Raw genomic sequence first — 21,363 nt, 5'->3', positions numbered from 1 at the left:
TTTTCTTAGAAATGAATTGGATTAAAACAGACTATACTGGCCATTGTCTGGGCCAAGCACCGTGGCCTCATCTGGCGTCATACTTCAAGACAATCTGGCTCAGGCTCCCCAGGCCAGCTCCATTATGATTACCTTCTTTTCTGTCTCCCAGAGTTGGGAGGCCATCGGGGCTGCACACACTGTAGTGATGGCAGCTGGGACAGACTCTGCTGGGGTGTGAGTTTAGAGATCTGCGTGCAGGGGTTCAGCCCTGGAACCCCTTCTCATAAAGCAATGCATGGTGCAACATTGAGGAGAGGCCTTCATGGCTGCAGCAAAGCTGTAGAACTCACTGCTCAGCTGGAGAACAAGGCCACAGTGTTCTGATGGCACCACCTTTCTGGGTCAGTAATGAACAAACAACATACACAGCACATATTCCAGTCACTTAGGACATCAGAGTCACGATTTACAGTTTCCAGTTTGCAGGCATATTTTCATACTTCCTATTTTGGAAGAAACAGTTGAAGAGAGAGAGGAAAGTCTGTGAAAATTGTAATAGGTGATTAGCTGCCACTTGCCCGAGGAGTCTTCTGGGAGGAACTAATCTATTTGTGGTGCTAAAGCAAGGTCACTAGATTGAAGAAACAAACAAACAAACAAACAAAAAAAAAAAAAAAAGAAAAGAAAAGAAAAGAAAAGAAAGCAAAATGGACCATGTTCTTTTTTAAGCTGCCATAGCCAAACTGGAAGCAGTTGCCTGAGAGTGAATTCTTTTGGAAAAAGATCACATCAGGTCACTGTGAACATTTCTTTTAATCTATGCCTTACAAAGGCCTAACCTCCAGGAGTACGTTTGAGAGCAAATTCTGTTCGCAGTGGCATTAATTGTAAAATGAGGATTGTTAGATAAATCAATGAACTGCAAAAGCATTTTTCGTGAAGTCAACCAGTTGATAAGTAGAGGCAATCCCCCTACGCAAACCATGGCCTGTTTTATTCTAACTGTACTATTTAGTGGATATTCAATTTTGAGTACCATGAGCAGCACTAGACTGAGTTTGGGATTCCAGGAGGACTACTGAAGAGTTTTTCAGGAAGATGACCTTTGTCCCATCTCCATATTAACTGTAGAAGTTCTGCAGGAGTTCATCAGGAGAAGCAACCTTAATATTCGGATGCCTTGAATATTTCAACAGTTACCCTGTATTTGCCAATCAGGCCTTTAGCTGGAACTTTCTTCCTCCAAATTAGGGCAGATACTACGTAGCTATGTTTGAATCCTCACAAAATGTGTTGTCAAAGCCAACAGAGCCCAGGCAGGAGACTCTTCATCACAATAGAGTTATGAAGCTTTTCTTCGCAGTACAGGAAAAATCAAAAGATTTTTTTCAGATATGGCACAAGATTCTCTGCAATGCTGTGTGCAGTTAGCGTCTCTTCATGGGTCCATATCCCCCATGTAAGGTCACAGGTTGATTATCGGAAGATTACTGAGTACTGTCAATGGAATTGAAATAAAATATTTGGAAGTTGTGGGATTCCCCAGCAGTAATCAGATGTTAACTGTATTCCCTCCACATGTTTTAAAGTCTATTCCAAATGAACTTTTCTCCTTTGTTAACTGCCTCACACACTTCACTGAATTCTTTGGGTAAACTTCTTCATTGGGAAGAAGTGTGATAAAGATGGCATGGTAGGGGCAGCCCGGGTGGCTCAGAGGTTTAGCACTGCCTTCAGCCCAGGGCCTGATCCTGGAGACCCGAGATGGAGTCCCACGTTGGGCTCCCTGCATGGAGCCTGCTTGTGTCTCTGCCTCTCTCTTTCTGTGTCTCTCATGAATACAAAAAATAAAATAAATAAAAAGGAACTCAATAAATATTTATAAAAAAAAAAAAGATGTCATGCTATACAAGGAGATGTATGACAAATTGCTGGAGTCCTGCTAACTTGGATCCAAGATGACAAACATTTTTGTAGAGGCTTTTTTATCCAACATGCAGCTCAAGTTTTCAATTCTTATATTTAGTGCCACCTAGCTGCTCCAGATGGCACAGGAAATCTGACTGTCAATGGTGTGGCTTCTTATGAGGAAGAAGAAATAAGTAAACATCAAGAGGATGATGACAACTAGCTTTCAGATCAGCTGTGCGGGAGTCCTCGGAAGACTTGCTGCAGAACACTGGCAATGTACACATGGTCCAAAGAAACCCTATGGAGCATATATTACCTATTCACAATTCCCAGGAAAACACATAAATTGTTTAAAGATTTTAAACATCCCCACCTGGTACCCCAGCACGCTGAAACAAATGAACAGAAACAGTCATGACTGTTTTCCTTGGCTTCTACATTTGGAGCCCAGGCACTGTAGCATAGATGGCAGAGAAACTATAGAAAACATGGAATGAGAAATCATTTGACCCATTTCAATAAAAACTTGTAATAACCATTTTTCAAATGCCTTTTGTAAACCATGATTGTTCGTAAATTAATCTTTTAATGTTTAATGTATCAAATAACAAATCACAACTCCTATTTAAAAAAAAAACGCGAAACAGTTTATGTAAATATTAAAGCAGCCTATTTAGCACAATTGTCGCAGTTCTTGGTACATAGCTCTCACCAAATACTGTTTTATTGTAAAAATTGTGACTTTTATGGGGAAAGGATCACTCAGATCCATGCTGGAATCCTTCTGTCACTTTCGTTAGTTAAGAAAAGAACTAAATGTATGCATGGTAAATGAAAATATCTCAACTCTATGGTTGACCTAGAGATATAGGGCCTCGTTTTAAAAAGCTCTCTTAAATAGCCTTGAGTCTGCAAGTAGAGGCTGATTTAGCCTTCAAATGTGAATAGTTACATAAAAAATTAAACTAGCTAAACCAAACTATATAAACTCTTAAAAGGAGATGTAATAGCTTAGAGTTATCACTTGACATATTTTATTACTTCTTTCCATTCCCAATAGGTAATTACTCCATTGTAATGTTAAAATTCAGGCTTATAAATGCTGTTTATAAGACTATAAAGAGTTTTTTTTTTTTTTCCTTTCTGTAATCTCTCTTCTTTGTCTTGGCAGCCAGTTCAGTCTCTCACCATGAAAAAGAGACAGACGTCAGCAATATGTGGTGAAACAAGATTTAAAAAATAGAATACTCTTTAAAATAAGAGAGTTTTAATGTTAATTACTCATAATTACTCAAACTTTTCATTGAAATTCATCCAATGAATTAAAGAATAGTTGGCTTAAAATTAGACAGTGTTTGAAAGTGTTCTATCTTGCAAAATATATGGTTATAGGTATATATTGTGTAGATTAGATAGGCTATGCCCAAATTTTACCAATACTCTTTAGCTAAAAAGTGCTAAACTGATTTTCTCATTATAAATTTATACCTAGGTTGTCAGAAGTTTCTGTGATGCCCCTCTGCTGTCCTTCCCCACTGGGTTACATGAAATTAACAAAATCTATTTACTGAAATGTTGTGCTTATACTCTTCAAAGTCTTCAAGTTGGAGGGAAGTGGTCTCGGACATGTGAACACAGTCATCACATGGATTTTCAGCTCCAACACTTACTAGGTATGTGAATTTGGATAAAATAAACTCTCTGAACCTCAATTTCTACATTTTAAAAATAGAGAATAAATTTGCTGCATAAAGACCTTACATAGATTACATTAGTTGATGTCAATCCCTCTTACACAGAACCTGGTACCTAGGAGACACTGGATATTTCCTTCTCCTGTTCTATTGTTGAGGATACTAGTGAATAAATCTGTGTCTAAAGGGTAAGAGATTTAGGGGCTTGTAAGGGTGGATATTATTACTATTAGTTATATTCTGTTATAACAGTTAGTTATATTAGTTAGTTATATTCTGGATGGTAATTGAAGATACTAACCACAGGTATCAGCCACTTCTGATGTGTGACATGGGCAGGGTGCTTGGTTTACATATTTCGCTACACAATTTAATTTTATAGACAGTTAAATTTTGGTACCCATTTGCACTACCCAAATAAATAAGAGATTGATCTAAATTAGAATGCTAATTAATCCTTTAATTGAGAAATATCCTTAGCTTAGATTTATTTAGGTTTCCAAATTAATATGAATTTGCTAGCTGAGTTAGCTCCCTCTAAGGATGTGTAATCCATTATGTCAGGGAGCAGCATTCTCCATTCTGGATAATTCTCAAAATTTCAGTATCTGTTTCTATTTTTTTTTTTAAATCAAGGATTAAAAAAATATTAGCTCATCATAGAGTTACATAGCTTCCGGTGTATTATGACCCTTTCTATTCATTGCAGTCACACAACTCCATTTCCAAATCAGTATCTTAGAAGATGAGATTTGAAAGTCACCTTTATCTTTTCTGAAAAACACCAGCAATCTATGACTATGGATAGTTTATTTTGTGTATCAATAGCTTGCTCCTTCCTGTTGCTGCATAGCATTTCATTATGGATGTACCCTCATTTATTTATCCACTTCCCAGGTGAGGGGCATTTGGGTAGTTTCTAGCTTTAGGGATTTGAATAAAACTGTTAGGTACACATATGTCTGGAATGCATACATAATTATAGGTTTAACTTTATAAGAAACTACCACATTTTTCATAATGGCTGTATCATTTTGTACATTAACCAGTTATATGTGAGATTTCAAGACTGAATTCTTTTCCAGCACATAGTACTGTCAGTTTTTCCCTCCTCATTCTAATGGCTATTTAGTGGCATCTTAGTATGCTTGCAGTTTATTTCCCTAATGACTAATGACTTTGAGCATCTTTTTATATGCTTATTTGTCATCTGTTTATCTTCCTTGGTGACCTTTCTTGTCATATCTTCTATAATTATTTTTTTATTGTTGAGTTTTGAGAGTTCTCTATATATTCTAGATACAAATTATTTATAAGATATATGATTTGCAAATAGGTACTTTCCAGTATGATGGTTTGTCTTATAATTTTTCAACTATGCTATGGTGCAAAAGTGATTTGCATTCAGTGGAAACTGTATCTCAGATTTTGAACTTCAATCTTTTCCAGGACTGGCTTTCTGTGGAACAATACTTTCTTATGATGTTGGGGAGCAGCAATTAACCAGAACTTCCAATCAGCCATGCAAACACAAGGATACCCCTAAGTCATTCTGTACCCATACAACCATTCTATTTTTCACTTTCAGTACAGTATTCATTAAATTACATGAGATATTCAACATTTTATTTTAAAATAGGTTTTGTGTTAAATGATTGTGTCATTTTAGAGGCTAGGTTTAAACTGTGATGTTCAGTATATTAAGTGTATTAAATGCATCTACAATTTATATTTTCAACTTATGAGTGTATTGGACATAGCCCATCATAGTCAAGAAATATCTGTATTTCTTCCTAATACGTGTTTTAATACTTTAATACTCTGAATAGAGTCTTTAACAGCAATTTCTCAATTTTTATTTTATATTTAGCATCCTTTAGCTGTTGTACTAAAAAAAAAATTTGCCTAGCCCAGTGTCACAGAGATTTCCAGTGTATTATTTGCTAAAAGTTTTATAAATTTATATTCTACATTTAAGTTTACAATCTTATTTGAATTAATTTTGTATAAAGTTTAAGGTATAAGTTTGAAACATGTTGAGTTTCTTTTTTTCTAATTTTTGTTTTTTTATATGAAAATCCAGCCGTTCTAGGATTGCTTGTTTAAAAGATGGAAAGACAGAAAGAGTGTCAGAGGGAGAGAAAAAAAGAGGAGAAAAAGAGAAAAAGAAAGAAAGAAATCAGTGTTCCTCAGAATATATATGTGATTAAAGTAAGTATCTGTATTAGGACTTTCTGAAATCAATTCTAGTGCACATTATTTTATACTCTTGAGCAGGTACACAAAACAATGAAAACAAATAAATTAAACGAGGATTACAACTTTGAGCAGGTAATTTGACAAATGCAACCTGTCTTGCACATGTAGATAACTGAAGGTAAATTCGGCAATTCAATTGTGTTGTCTCTTGTGCAACTCTTTATCTTAAATAAAAGATAAATTGCACTTTCAACTTTATAAAAATGTCCTAGGCTTCAATCTTATTGAAAGGTAAACATTAGTGCATTACTTCAAATATATTAGACTTTATAAAAATCTCTTTTCTAAATATGCAAAGTGGCAAATGTGTTACATACTTTAAATACCGTTTCAGGTCTCCTTGGCATCAATTTTTTTCCCTGATCTTTGGCCCCTTCACTGAAAACTAAGATAAATTGGCTTAAATATGATTCTTAGACCAAGTCTGGTTAGCATAATTCATTCCATAAGTAACTATTAAGTGCCTACCACTCTTACAAGTGAACAGAACAGAAAATATAAAAATATCTTCCTTTATGGTGCTTACATTATAGCAAGGAAAAAAGACGATAAAGCAATAATGCAATAAAAGAAAAAAAATTATATTGTACATAAGTTGATAAGCATAATAGAAAGAAAGAAGGCACAATAAGGATGTCCAAAATATAAAGGTGGCAATTTAAACTATCTTTGCAAAGTTTATTTGATAAGGATGGTTTTAGCAAAGACTTGAAATGCATGGTGTAGTTAGCTATAATAGCTATCTCAGGAGAGTATCCCAGGACAAAGAAAAAGCCAGTGCCAAGTCTGAAACACAGGAGCCCGCCACATGAATATACTGAAATATAAGAAGGTCAAGATAACATGTAGAATGAACAAGACCGAGGAAATAAAAAAGGAGATGAGATCATATAAAAACTTGAGGGACAGTATAAGGCCTTTAGCATTTACTTGGGTTAAAATGGAAGCTATCGCAGAGCTTGACTAGAGTTGTGGCATTCTGATTTCTATTTTAAAATGGTTGCAGTGTTAAAAGTGGACTGAATCATGTAGAAGTAGGGGACCAGCTATGTAGGCCCGTATGACTGTGGAAGCATACAGAGTCATGGTTCTTCAAATGGAGAAGTAAGGGAAAACTTCCTGATGGAATATTTCCTTCCAATAATCATGAAATATTAATTGAATTTTGGTGCCTGTTTGATAGAAAATAATTCTCTGATAACTGTGTTCAATAAGATGAATGAAGTTATTAAGACTTTAGTGGGCTTACAAAAAAAGAGAGCTTGAGTTTTCTCCATCCTAAGAATAATAAAAGAAGTTAATACCAGGAGCCTATAGTTTGATACCATTAAGGGATTCAGGAACTATGGTCAAGAACTTCATATGAGTTTGTGGACTTTGTAATTTATTTTCCTTCCACCTTTATTATTCACATTCCTAGAATCAGCTAATTTCAGCCATGTTTCTTATCCTTAGGCTCTGAAAAAAATACAGTGGTCCATTTTGCTTCTTTCCATACCTTAAACTATTCCACCTATGACCTTCACCCAAAATCTGTCCCATTATATCTTTTGAAACTTATTTTCTATTACGTATAACTTAATAAAACTTGTAGAATAAAAATGTCTCCAATTTTTCCCTAATGAACCTAGACATTTCCTCAAAATATTATTTACATCGAAGTCCTCTTTATTAGAGTACTTATTTACCCACACCATCAGAATAACCAAATCAGGCATGTATTGAGGTGAGGGAGTCAGCATTACTTTTGTTACTCAAAATCACTTCTGAACCTTTACTCCTCTACTCTTATGTAAAAAATAAATAAATAAAAAATAAAAAAAATAAAAAAATTCATGCTTTTGAAGCTCATTTTGATTAGTCTATTTCACTCATATCTATCCTAATAATCATTTTCCCATAATAATCAAGGTCCTAGACATTTATCTTCTAGTTTCCTTTTCTTTCCTGAATTCTACTACTTTAATTTCCACAATTGTCATTAATGTTAATAACCAAATATTTCTGCCTCTCCTCCTGCTGGACACATGTTAAGATTACATGAATGACCCCCTGTTCTAACAGAAGAATTGTGAGCAGAAGTGATCTCTTCACTTCCTAGTCAGAGAATTCCATTGCTAATTTGTCCTCCTCTAGGGTCTTCTTCCCTACTGGTATGGCAACAAGCAATAATTGAGATGATGGCTACTGCTTCTGTCTAAATGTTTTGTAATGTACAAAAGAAGAATTAATATATGTACTATTGTTTTATAAGCTGACTACATGTGCTAAGAAACTGTTATGGTAAGATGGAAGGATGGCAATCCATATTATATAGTGGCAAAATCGTTAAATTCTTACCTGCTATAATTCTATGATGGGAAATGTATTTTGTGAACTCATAGATTTAGAAAAAATGCTAGATGTGTTGGCTACAGTTGACAACTAACTGTAAGAAAGAGATGGTCTCAGAAAATATTTATATGGTAACAAACAAAACCTTCTGCTAACCGAAAATAGATATAACATGAGCAGGGAATAAACTTTTATTATTTTAACTCACTGAGATACTGAGGCTGTCAACTACCTCAGTTTCTCTTAGCCTATTCTAACAGGCATACCTGACAAACTCAATGTCTAGTTAGATAATTTATTCAACACACTTGTCTTCATTCTCATGACCTTACATTTCTTATAAACCATATTTGTTTTACCTATGAAATCTTAAACTTTATCTTTGGTTTGCTATTAAATACATTACTGTTTAGAAGTGTTACTTTTCTAAATAATTTTTATTCATTTTGTAGAATCATTTTTTTCATGTTGTAGAATCGCATGCTATCAATAAATTTGTTTTTTGATTCTGCTGAGTGATTTAGTCCGTTATCTCTCTGAAATTCACAGGCCTGGTCTATCACTGAAACACAAAAGCTTTCAACTTTGTCCCTTGCAAGAATCTTTTTTGTTTTCGTGATTGACCTATGTCTATCTCCTGTTCTGCATCCCCACCAATGTGATAGGAACAAAGTAGAACTTAGCTCAAGCCCTATGATCCTGGAAAACATTACAATTAAATAACCCCTCTCTCTCTCTACACACCTTTGTTTTCCCGGAATGGTTTAAAACAAGTATCATTCTTCCCCATATGATATGGTTAAGATTCAAGAATACTTCACTTGTTAACCTATGAGAAGGCTAGATACAGGCTCTACAATTTGTCATTCTTTTTCTCATAAATGATTAGCTGAATTGTTTGAACTCACTGACTAATCTCCTTAAAATATCTGATGTCTTGACTTGACCAAACTTCAGTAAGTTTCTTTCCTTCTTCCTGGTTCCTGGACTTTGACCCCCTGCTTCCCACTCTGAGCTAGCATAAGACCCCTTCCCAACAGCCCTTCTAGAACATAAACTTACCTCAGGGAAAAACATTCCCTAATCAACTATCTGATTATATTATCTTTTTATCCCACTTTCCCATACCCATTCTTTCTAATCTTGTTCAAACCCTCCTTATTTAAAAAAAAAAAAAAATCCCTTTTTGCTTTACCTTTGAGATATTTGCAGATCTCATGGTTAGTGTGTTCTCCCTATTGCAATAGTCCTAAACTCCCTTGCAATAATCCTTTCAAATAATCTTTCCTTATTTACATCCTGATTTGTTTTTTGACATCAAATACACTTTTTCGCAAACAAAATTGTCACAGCCTCTGAAGTGTTACTTCATATATCAGGGTAAGGTAAAAACATTATCACCAAAAATAAAATTAAAGGGATTCTAATGATAAATTTCAATTCTCAAATTTAGCATGCCACATCCCTGAAAAGATTCTCTGATAATAGCCTGGCAACTACAACTTTTGATAATGTCTTTTTAATTCTTTGATCCAGATTCATTGTCCTGCCCTTTCCTTAGTTGCACAACCTGTAAATCACATTTGCCTGTAGAATTTTGTATATACTATTGTCTATACTAAGAATGTTGCCCCCACACCTTCTACCTGTCTTTTTTTTTTTTCCCTGCCAAACTAAACACTGTTTAGAAGTCAGTTTTTCTGAGAAGCCTTCCTCAAACTCCTAAATCTGTTTGCAGTCCCTTTTTTTTTTTTATGCCACCTTATTACAAAATACTTCTCCCATCAGGCCCTGAATTGTAAGAGTGTCTTACTTGACAGGTGGAATGGTCATTTCTTTCAGAGGGAAAATCACTAAAAAGAGAATGCTGATAATAGTGCATTTTGCAAAGCCTGAGTTATTCAATCTGGAGTGCCCTTATAAGGAATATAGTAGAAAAGTCCAGAGTGGTTTGACATTATCAGTCTGGTCAACTCCTATGTGCCCCAATAATATGTGTTCAAGATAAGCCCCATTTCCTATGGATTTGCTCCTAATCTCCTGGAGAGAATACAATTGATTCTAATAACAATTTACACAGGCAGCAAAGTACAAATCTATATTAAGGGGAAAAAGCTCCTAAAGGCAATCACATTTGAAAGATGTTACCTATTACCAGGCACACAATAAAGAAATCTTTTTAAATTATTATGCAGAGTAGTTAGAACCCTATTGAATGTTCCTGAATAGGGTCTTGATTTTAACTGTGAACAGAGAAGACCCATTGAAATGTTTGATTCAAACAAGAGATCCCTTTACTCCAAAGGTGAATTCAAGCAATACAGAAGGTTACAGTGCTTTCCATCAACCTCTTCTCTCTTTTTAAATGAATCTTTTCCTCAACAAAACTTGAAAATATTGACAAACTTCAAATCTTGGTCCTACATTCTCTTCTATCCGTATTATTTCCTAATGTGATCCAATTCAGAACCATATATTTTAGTAGATACTCAGAGTCTTACATAAAAGAGTACCTATCTCTGTTTAGGTAAATTTAATAAATTTAATAAGTATTGAAGGATGAATGTGTTTTAATAAAAATTGTATTCATGTCCTCAGTATCTCTTTCAGTCATTTGCATCAAGATAAATAGCACTAAGGGCCCAACTCCACAAGTTAGAATCTTTGAGCAGAAGTAGACCCTGAAATTTGGATCTGAGGCTTTTACATCTGGGGGTTAGGCTTCCCAGGGAATATTATCCAAATTACAAATATAGGGCAGCCTGGGTGGCTCAGCAGTTTAGCACTGCCTTCGGTCCAGGGCCTGATCCTGGGGACCTGGGATCGAGTTCTGCATCGGGCTCCCTGCATGGGGCCTGCTTCTCCCTCTGCCTGTGTCTCTGCCTCTCTCTCTCTCTCTCTCTCATGAATAAATAAAATCTTAGGAAAAAAAACAAAATTACAAATATAAAAGTTAAATATAAAAGATAGTTTCCACTGAGAAAGCAATTACCATAATTTCTAAAATTAAATAAGTTGATGGATAGCATAAACACCATTCCAAAATGTCATATGTCATTGGGACAAGATGCATCAGATACAGATGTATTCAAAAAATTTTGGATGCCCAAAACAAAGGATGTTGGAATCAGACACAAATATTCTCTAGAGTACTGAGAGATTAAATACAAAAGGACAATAGTCAGACTATATATATATATATATATATATATATATATATATATATATATAACTCTAACCCATAATCTGCAGTAATGAACTCAGGAAGTCAGCCTACTATCTATAATAATCAGAATAGGAAGACAGACTACTATCCTTAGCAACTAGTCCAAGCAGCTAACCAATAACCCTTATATTATTTGGCCCCAAACAACTGGGTTTTGATTTATAACTGACAGCTCCACTAATTTTTGCTTCCTTTTCCAACTTAAGACCAACTGGAAAAAGCCAACTATGGGTATTTAACTAATCACGTAGGATGCCCTGTTTCTGTATGGTTGCTCCATGTCAACAGCCTTCAGAGCATACCTGAAGTCTTCTTCGTATCTTACTATAAAGCTTTCCCAGCCCCTGCCTTCAAGTCTCTGCCAAATTCAAGAATGGGAAGCTGTCATGACAACATCCTGAAGGTGCACACAAGAGTCGTGTCTTTCTACAAGGTCAGCTGTATTCAGGCATGAAGGAAGGTTAGCATAATTATAAAGCAGGTTCAGGATTCCAAACTCAATGACGTTTCACTACGTATTTAAACTTGGCTTCTTACACACAACACAATGCAAAGCAAGAGAAAAGTCCCATGATACAAACAAGATAGCACAGTGGATAAGAAGTTACTGAAATAAACTTGAAGTCAGTCTATGAGCACATAGTTGAGATAAGGCCTGGGTCTGGTCAGGGTCAGCTCTTGGCACTTACTGCTTATTATTGTCAGCAGCAGAGGATCTCTGTTCTGTTCAGAGATCAACTGGGCAATGCTTTCAGTGGCAGCTGCCTTTTTAAAATGTGATCAGACGTGAAAGGGTCAGTGTCAAGAAAGTCTGACAGTCTGCTCCAAAGATCCTCCCTTTATAAAGGGAGGCTTTGCAGACCTCTTCTGTTTCTGCCGGTTATCAGTTGTGAGTGTGTCATCAGCCAGAGCTGATTTCAGAGATATCTGGTCTTAACTTCTTGGTTGCTTGCATCCCTGCTTGACATAAATTAACTACTTGACATGAGTGACTTCATCTTGCTTTCTACAGTGGCTGACTCCCTTGCTATAGCAATCTCTTAACAAACAGCCCATGTTTGTTCACATTTAAGTGGTCTGTGTTTATTTCTACAGTAATGCTGTGAGTTTGCTATGGTTTTAAATGCTATGGTTTAAAAGCACAACAATCCTTTAAATAAGTTCAATTCACATGACTCTAATAAAAAATATGTTAAATTCTAGATTCCTTCATTACAATACCAAGCATGTTTCTGGAAGGTGAAAATTTCACTTTGGGTTATTCATGCAGATCTTTATATATTTCTTTTGATGGAAAGACTTTTCCACTGAACACCTTCTGACTCTGTGCATCTCATATCTGTTTTTCTTTCACAAGTCCATACCTCCTGTGTGCATCGTAGCACAATGCTATGTGACTTAGCACAGTGGGAGATAGAACATTCCTAGGAGTCTTTTCTACATAAGGACAACCAGGAATAAATATATTTATAAGTAGCATTAGGCTATTTCCAAACTAAATCTGTCTCTTATTCATTTTCCTCTAAGTTGGATCCCCCAACAACAACAACAAAAAAAGGGCCTATCACCATTCCAGTACCATTATACACAAGAGGAAATCTGATAAAAAAATAAAATAGAGAATGGAAAGTGATGGTAGATTTAACATGTTATTGTTAAAATATCTTATTTTTTGGAAATGTTTCACAAACTAATGAACACATTGCTAGGATTCCTCCCAAAAACTTGGGCCATGTCCATGAAAGAAGGGACCCAAGGCTTAACACTTCATTACTTGCACAGTAAATATCTGTGTGATATGCCATAGTCATCTTTAACTTTTGCCTTTCTTTCCTCTACTCCCAGACAATCATGAGGGTTTGTCTGTCAAAGAAGATCCACATAGATCAAAATGGAGATTTCAGGCCAACGCACCTTTGGGCAGAAGACCAGAGACAGTTTTCTGGGAAGAGTAGATTGAGAAGGCAAAACCTGAAGTAGTAAATTAGCCTAGAATTGGACTGGGAACTAGAAGTAGGGAATTTATGCAGGAGATTGTGCCCCTGAGCTCTGAGGGTTTATATATTCATCTTACAGGTTAAATGTTAGGTTTTACTCTTTCTAGTGTTCTTTCTGCCTTGTAACACCAAGTGTTTGATAAAGCCATGATAACTATGTAACTTGTGCTTTGGAGAATTAAGGGATAGATTTATATCTTCCCTGGAGAAAGGTTAGTGAAGGGCATTATGCCTTTTCTTGACTCGCTCCTATGAAGCCAGCACATTGGAGCACTGTTTCTACATCTCTAAGAAGCATCTCTTCTACATCTCTAAAACCTATGGAATAGTGTTCTGTGGTGTTGAGGCAAAAAGAGAACAGGAGATGCAGAGAAAGCACACACACACACACAAACACAGAAAATGGCAGGAGAGACACAGATAAAGGAAAATATAGCAAGAGTGGGGTAGAGAAAATGCCTTCTTGAAAGCAATATTTTATGGAGTTTTCTAGAGAAGCAAGAAATCAATACCCAGAGGAATATGCCAATTCATAATTATAGAATAGGCTATGTTTATTATTGATAAAATAAATCATTGTGCATGTATATAAGTAGTCCTTAATTGACTAAAACGTCTCAATGGATTTTGAGTACTATTTATCTGGAACTAAAGCTACTGTCAAACTTTAGCACACAAAAGTTATTCAGTTTGTATCAGTAGACATATTAAGCTTACTTTGATATCTTATTTTATAAAATGTAACTCTTTTATCAATATATCCTATGGTTGCTCCTGACAGTACATTTACTTGACTGTACGTATGATTAGTCACATTCTTCAACATTCCTCAGGTTAGGTGAGGACTAATTTCCCACACATTATATTCTACTGCAATGACCAGCAGTGCTTGGAAACTTACTAAAAATGCAACTTTGAGAATCCCATCTCAGACCTACTATATCAAAATTCTGGGGGTTGGGCCCAGCAATCAGGGATTTGCCAAGACTCAAGTGACTGCCACACTCTTAAGTCTTATTTACCATAACTGGTCAGACAGAGGTATTTAACTATTTTATCACTGTATAATTCTAATAAATGTCACACTACTGCCACCATGATTTTTCCAACATGACAATCTAATCATGTCACTAACCTGAGGACTCTAAGCATAAAATATAATCTTCACATCAGGTTATACTCCATTGTCATTAATGCAATAATACATGGAAACAAAAATAGGTTTTTGAAATAAAGAGACAATTTATCCTTTTTGTTTTAAGTTAACTGAAAAACAAACATGTGGTAAAAGAGTTTCTGTGTTATACTTGATTTAAATTTAATATTATAGTACAAATATATTTTCATTATAGCTCCATATTCACTTAGGGACTGTCTACGTTCATACTCTAAAATATTTTGAGGGGATCCCTGGGTGGCTTAGCGGTTTAGCACCTGCCTTCAGCCCAGGGCGTGATCCTGGAGTCCTGGGATCAAGTCCCGCATCAGACGCCCTACATGGAGCCTGCTTCTCCCTCGGCCTGTATCTCTGCCTCTCTCTCTCTCTCTCTCTCTCTTTCTGTGTGTGTGTGTGTGTCTCTCATGAATAAATAAATAAAATATTTAAAAAATAAATAAATACAAATAAAACAAAATATTTTGAAGTAAGAGTATTGTATTCTTGGTTCTCAAATGGACTTAAATATCAAATTATGTGGCCTTATCAGTCACTGTACACCTAAATGTGATGGAGAATCTCCAAACATGAAGCAGAAAACATATGGGAATACTTTATGGAAGAGAAAGGAGGATCTCAGCTGAAAAGAATTACTGTTGCATGTCTCACAAGAAATAGTAGCCTCAATTTACATTATCATTATTAAGTGCAGACTTTACTATAATATGTTTAACACTAATGGTTCTTACACACAAATTTCCTTTTGAAAAGCAAACCTTTGTCCCAGGCCTCAAATAATTTAAGCAGATAAGTTGTTCAAGAAAATGAACAGGGATGACTGGGTTGTTCAGTGGATTAAGCATCTGTCTTTGGCTTAGGTCATGATCCTGGGGTCCTGGGATCAAGCCCCGCCTGTGTTGAGCTCCTGCTCAGCGGAGAGCCTGTTTCTGCCTCCCTCTCTGCTGCTCCCCTTACTTGTGCTTTTTTACTCTCTCTGTGTAATAAATAAATAAATAAATAAATTGAAAAAAGAAAATTGCTGAGTAATCAGAGAGGGAGACAGGACATGAGAGACTCCTAACTCTGGGAAATGAACAAGGGGTGGTGGAAAGGGAGGTGGGCGGGGGGTGGGGTGGGGGTGACTGAGTGATGAGCACTGAGGGGGGCACTTGATGGGATGAGCACTGGGTGTTATGCTATATGTTGGCAAATTGAACTCTAATAAAAAAATAAATATAAAAAATGAAAAAAGAAAATGAATAGAAAACCTCCAACATATATTTAATTTGAGATTCAGAAGGAAAATAAAAGAGAATGTAACAGTGACAATATATGAAGATATATTGACTGAATATAATCCAGAGCTGAAGAAGGACACCAATCCACAAATTCCAGAATTTCATCCAAATTCTAGGCAGGAACAGAAAAGGAAAAAAAAAAATGAAGCCTAGACACAATATGTAAAAATCCAGACCATCAGGAAAACAAAACCGGAAAATGTAATACTCAGCCTTTATTCTTAGAATGCAAGCGATGTACTAGATCTCTTGCAAAAGCTTCCAGCATCAGACTTGCAAAGAATATAATTGTCCTCCAAAGAACCTGAAATTTTCATTCTGAGACTAGATCAACAACTTAAACTCCCTTTGCCTCTGAGTAATTGGTATCAACACCCTTGATGTGTTTTTGTGCTCTGAGCCAACATGCCCGCCAATGTATGACTCCTAACTTTGACTCCTGAAGATCAGTTACAGAATGTCATTTATCTTTAGGAATTACTTAGATTCTTTTGTATGTTATAAACCTCCTTCCTCTCTTATAATTTATTCACTAATCACCTAATCATCTTCCAGAGATCCCCAACCCATAATATCATCATATTGAGGGTTAAGATTTCAACATATGAATTAGGAGAAGGGCATAAACCTTCAGTTCATAACCAGGCCAAAGAAAGTTACAAGTGTACAGCTAAGTCTCTCAAGCACCGATTTTATAAAACAATAAAAAATAATGTTTCATGGGGTATAGCAAGATAAGTTGGAATTTAAATATTTGAAAACAATAGTGTATCATTTCAAAGAGGTCTTTGTTTCTGTTGAAATACTCTGAGATCTTTGTGTTCAAAGAATACATATATTAACTGCAAATTAAAACATAAATACATATGCTAAGATTTCCAGAACCACAAATTGATAAAGAAATACAAGATGATGACGGGATGAGCACTGGGTGTTGGCACCCAGTGGGTGTTGGCAAATTGAACACCAATAAAAAATAAATTTATTATTAAAAAAAAAGAAATACAAGATGATAAAAAATTAAGATAATATAAAAGATAAATGGGGAAAATAGGAAAGGCAGAGTAGCATTGTGTGTTTAAGCCCGAATTTATGTCACTATAATAAATGCACATGGAATCTTATAGTTCAAACATTTTTCAAAGGAGAAAATCAAAACAAACAAAAATTACTACTATTAAGAAACACCTATAAAACTAGAAGATACTGAAAGCATGAAAGTAAAATTATATAAAAAAAATATATTCCAAGCAAATGTCAGCCACAGCATCCTGAGGTGTTAACATGAGACACAATAAACTATAGATGACATAATTACTATAAATAGAATTATGACAAAATAAAAAGAACATTGAAACAAATTTAAGACAGTTCTAAACTTGTATGGGCTAAAATAATAATATAGATTAAAATATAGAGTGCAAATATTATTAGAAATACAAGATTTAGACAAAGTCTCAAATCTTATTAAATAAATAGATACACTCCAAGTTATTGTTCAAGCAGATTTTACAAAGTTGTTAACTATGAACAACTCAATGCCCACGAATTTGTTGACTTAGTTAAAATGGACCAACTCCTTGAAAGGCACAATCTATCAAAAGTCATACAAAAAGAAATAGATAAGTTGAATAAGCCTGTATCTATTGAACAATTAATTCAATATTTAATGACCTTCCAAAATAGAAAATATTAGTCCCAGGTGGGTTCACTAGTGAGTTCTTCCAAACTTTTAGGAAGTAACTATGCCAATTGTGTATAATCTTTTTCAAAAGACAGAAAGATAGAGAATACTTTGTAACTCATTCTATGAAGTAAGCATTATCCTAATATCAAAACTAGATAATACCTCTCATGAACATACATCCAAGGATGCCTGAGTGACTTAGTGGTTGAGTGCCTCCCTTCAGCCCAGGACCTGATCCTGGGGTGCAGAGATTGAGTCCCACATCGGGTTCCCTGCGTGGAGCCTGCTTCTCCCTCTGCCTGTGTCTCTGCCTCTCTCTGTGTGTGTCTCTCATGAATTAATTAATAATTTTTTTTAAAAAGAACATACATGCAAAACTCCTCAACAAAATAGTAACAAAACAAATCAAACAATGCATAAAAAGAATTATGCACCAAGGAACAAAAAGATAAGCTGTAGACTGGGAGAAAGTATTTGCAAAAGACACATCTGGTAACAGATTGTTAACCAAAGTTTACTAAATAGGATTAAAACTCAGCAGTCAGGAAACAACCAGATTCAAAAATAGCTCAAAGATGTTAACAGTTCACTAAACATGTGAAGTTGATAAATAAGCATATGAAATGCCCAACATCATATGCCATCAAGGAAGTGCAAATGAAAACAATGATGAGATATTACCGTACACCTGTTAGAGTGACCAAAATCTGGAACCAACAACACCAAACCCTGGAGAGCATGTGGAGCAACAGGAACTCTCATTCATTGCTGGTGAGGATGTATCATGGTACAGCCGCTTCGAAAGACAGTTTGGTAGCTTTTTAGAAAAATAACCATATGCTTACCATACGATCCAGAAATCAAGCTCCTTGGCATTTACCCAAAGAAACTGAAAGCTTATTTCCACACAAAAACCTGTCCCTGAATGTTTATAGTGGTTTAATTCATAATTGCCAAAACTTGGAAACAACCAAGATGCCCTTTAGTCAGCGAATGGATAAAGTGTAATATGTCCATAAAATGGAATATCGTTCAATACTAAAAAGAAATGAGCTATCAAGTCATGAAAAGACATAGAAAAAATGCATGTTACTAAGTGAAATAAACGATTCTGAAAAGACTATATCATGCTGCGAGATTCTAACTCTGTGATACTGGAAAAGGGAGAGCTCCAGAGACAATAAAAACATCCATGGGAGTCAGAGGTTGAGGAGAAGGAGGGATGAAGAGGTAAAACACGGAAAAGTTTAAGGGCAAGGAAACTACTCTGTATGATATTTTAAACGTGGACACATGGCATTATAAATTTGTCCAAATATGTAGGATGTAAAACACGAAGAGTGAGCTCTCCTGTAAACTCTGATGTGTAGGGATCCCTGGATAGCTTGGCAGTTTAGCAACTGTCTTCGGCCCAGGGCATGATCCTGGAGTCCCAGGATCGAGTCCCACATCAGACTCCCTGCATGGAGCCTGCTTCTCCCTCTGCTTGTGTCTCTGCCTCTCTCTCTCTCTCTCTCTCTCTGGGTGTGTCTCATGAATAAATAGATAAAATCTTTAAAGAAATAAAAAATAAATAAACTCTGATGTGTCAATGCAGGTTAGCAATTTTAACAAAGGTACCACTCTGGTGGGGGATACTGATAATGAGCGAGGTTATGCAAACATGGGAGTAGTAGGTAGATGGGAAATCTTTGGACCTTCTGTTAAATTTTGCTGTGAACCTAAATTATTCTTTAAAAAAATATTTTAAAAAATCACTAAGTATATAAACGGTCTGGATGACAGAAAAAACAAGCTCCATCTAAAGTACAAGCAAAAAATAAAAAATAAAAAAATAAAGTACAAGCATAAAATACAGAGTGAATAACTTAAGAAGACACTCTTATTTATGAAGAGAGTATTTTCGAATACTGATAACATTTAGGATCATAAAACAGACTCAGCCAAAGGGTTGAAATCATAGCTTTTATTTTCAACCTCAGTATAATTAAGTAGAATATCAGTTCCACCTACACCTCATCCCTAAGGAACACATAGAACGTTTGGAGATTAAGGTCAGCACTTGCGGCATTCATCTAAACACACTCCTCCCCCTTTTCTCATTTCAATTTAAAACATATATGCATTATTGGATCATAAATACAAATACAGAATTTGTGTTGTGTATAATTTCTATGGCCTTTGTTCTTTTTGCTATGTTTTTATAATTTCATTGTTTTTTTTTTTTTAGTTTACCCTAAGTATAGATATTTTTGCACGTGCTTTTCTCATTTTATGTTTTATTTAATTTTATTAATTAAAATATAGTTTTATTTATTGGCTTAAAAGACTAAAGGATTTAAAAGATTAAAACACAAGATATTTGAGATTTTTATAAAATATTTTAATAATATGCAATCAACAATTGTTCTGAATTGATAAAAAATTCCAATATCTTTACTTTGTTTTTCTCCTTAAAAAAAAAAAAAAACAACTGAGTTCTTTTCTTTGAATGTGCATTTTTTAAAAGTAACATTAGCCCCCCTTTTTTTTTTTCTCTTAAGCTTTAGCCATATGCCATTAATTCTCATTGAGGCTAGTTTTTAGCCAGGATCATATTAAAGTATTGATTTTAGATGTTATCTTATTATCTTGCCAGATGGCATGAGAGTGAAATCTCATCTTGGGATCTTAAGAAATGAAATAACCTACTTTCCAGAAATAGAAGGCTGTTGCATGAGAATGCTTTTTATAGATGTTTGATTTCTAATGATATGAAAACATGGAAAACAAAATGCAGTTGAACTCTACTGAAAATAAAGTATTTTAAACATGTACCTGTCAAAAGCTACATTACTACTCATTTTATCAGAAGTTTAAAACCATAAGTAATACTATTTTATCATGAAACAACAAAATCAATTAGGCATTTGCCTTGAAGTCTCTTCTGTGATATATTAAAAAAAAAAAAAAACTTTTACCTCAGTACACAGAAATAAAGGTACAAATATGACCCAGTTTAGGTTAGATGGTTTGCTAAAATTTATAAAGAATTTTTTGTTACTAGAAGTAAGAGTTGACCATTCACTAAAAGACAAGCTAACTGACCTTTTGATAGGGAATTAAAAAAGTACTTTTTCTTTGTGGATTTGCAATTATAGATTAATGTACCAAAGGCTAATGCCAACTGAAAATTAGGTTCTTCACCTAAAAGAATGTACCTTCCTGTATTTTACAATTCTGAACAATAAAGGGTGGAAAAAAGGATTATACCATAATGGATGCTTACTTTCTTGGAAATAGTATCTCAATGGAAAATGATAAAGGTGTCTAGCAGCATGTTTGGGGTGATGATTTTTAATTTTTATATACTTGTCTTTTTTGAGTATAGTTGGCATGCACTGTTACATTAGTTTCAGGTGTACAGCAGTAGTTCAACAAATTTATATTATGCTACAACTCCCCACAAGTGTAGCTACCATCTGTCACCCTACAATGCTATTATAATGCCAGTGACTATATTCCCTATGCTGTACCTTTCATTCCCATGACTTATCCATTTCAAAACTGGAAGCCTGTTTGTCCCACTCCCCTTCATCCATTTTGTCCATCTCCCCACCCCTCTTACCTCTGATAACTATCAGTCTGTTCTCGTGTTGATAGGTCTGATTATGCTTTTGGGGGGATTATTTTTTAATCAGTTTCAATTATCAGAGTATAAGAAAATCCACTTCTGTAAGGTGGAAACATTCTAATAGCTTACATTCACCCAGAAAGTGCTTCTCAGGTCCTGGATACTTCCCCCCTCTTTTATTAAATGAACCTACTTACTCCTCACAA

At 35.1% G+C, this 21,363-nt stretch overlaps 1 pseudogene; it reads left to right on the top strand.

The window, feature by feature from the left end:
* Positions 1–273: 273 nt before the first annotated feature.
* LOC106560026 lies at positions 274–2,390 on the top strand (annotated as a pseudogene).
* Positions 2,391–21,363: the final 18,973 nt, after the last annotated feature.

The sequence above is a fragment of the Canis lupus genome, chromosome 19, assembly GCF_011100685.1.
Source record: "Canis lupus familiaris isolate Mischka breed German Shepherd chromosome 19, alternate assembly UU_Cfam_GSD_1.0, whole genome shotgun sequence".
Classification (NCBI taxonomy): Eukaryota; Metazoa; Chordata; class Mammalia; order Carnivora; family Canidae; genus Canis; species Canis lupus.
Note: the sequence above shows the minus strand (reverse complement) of the source record. Positions and strands in the feature narration are given on the sequence as shown.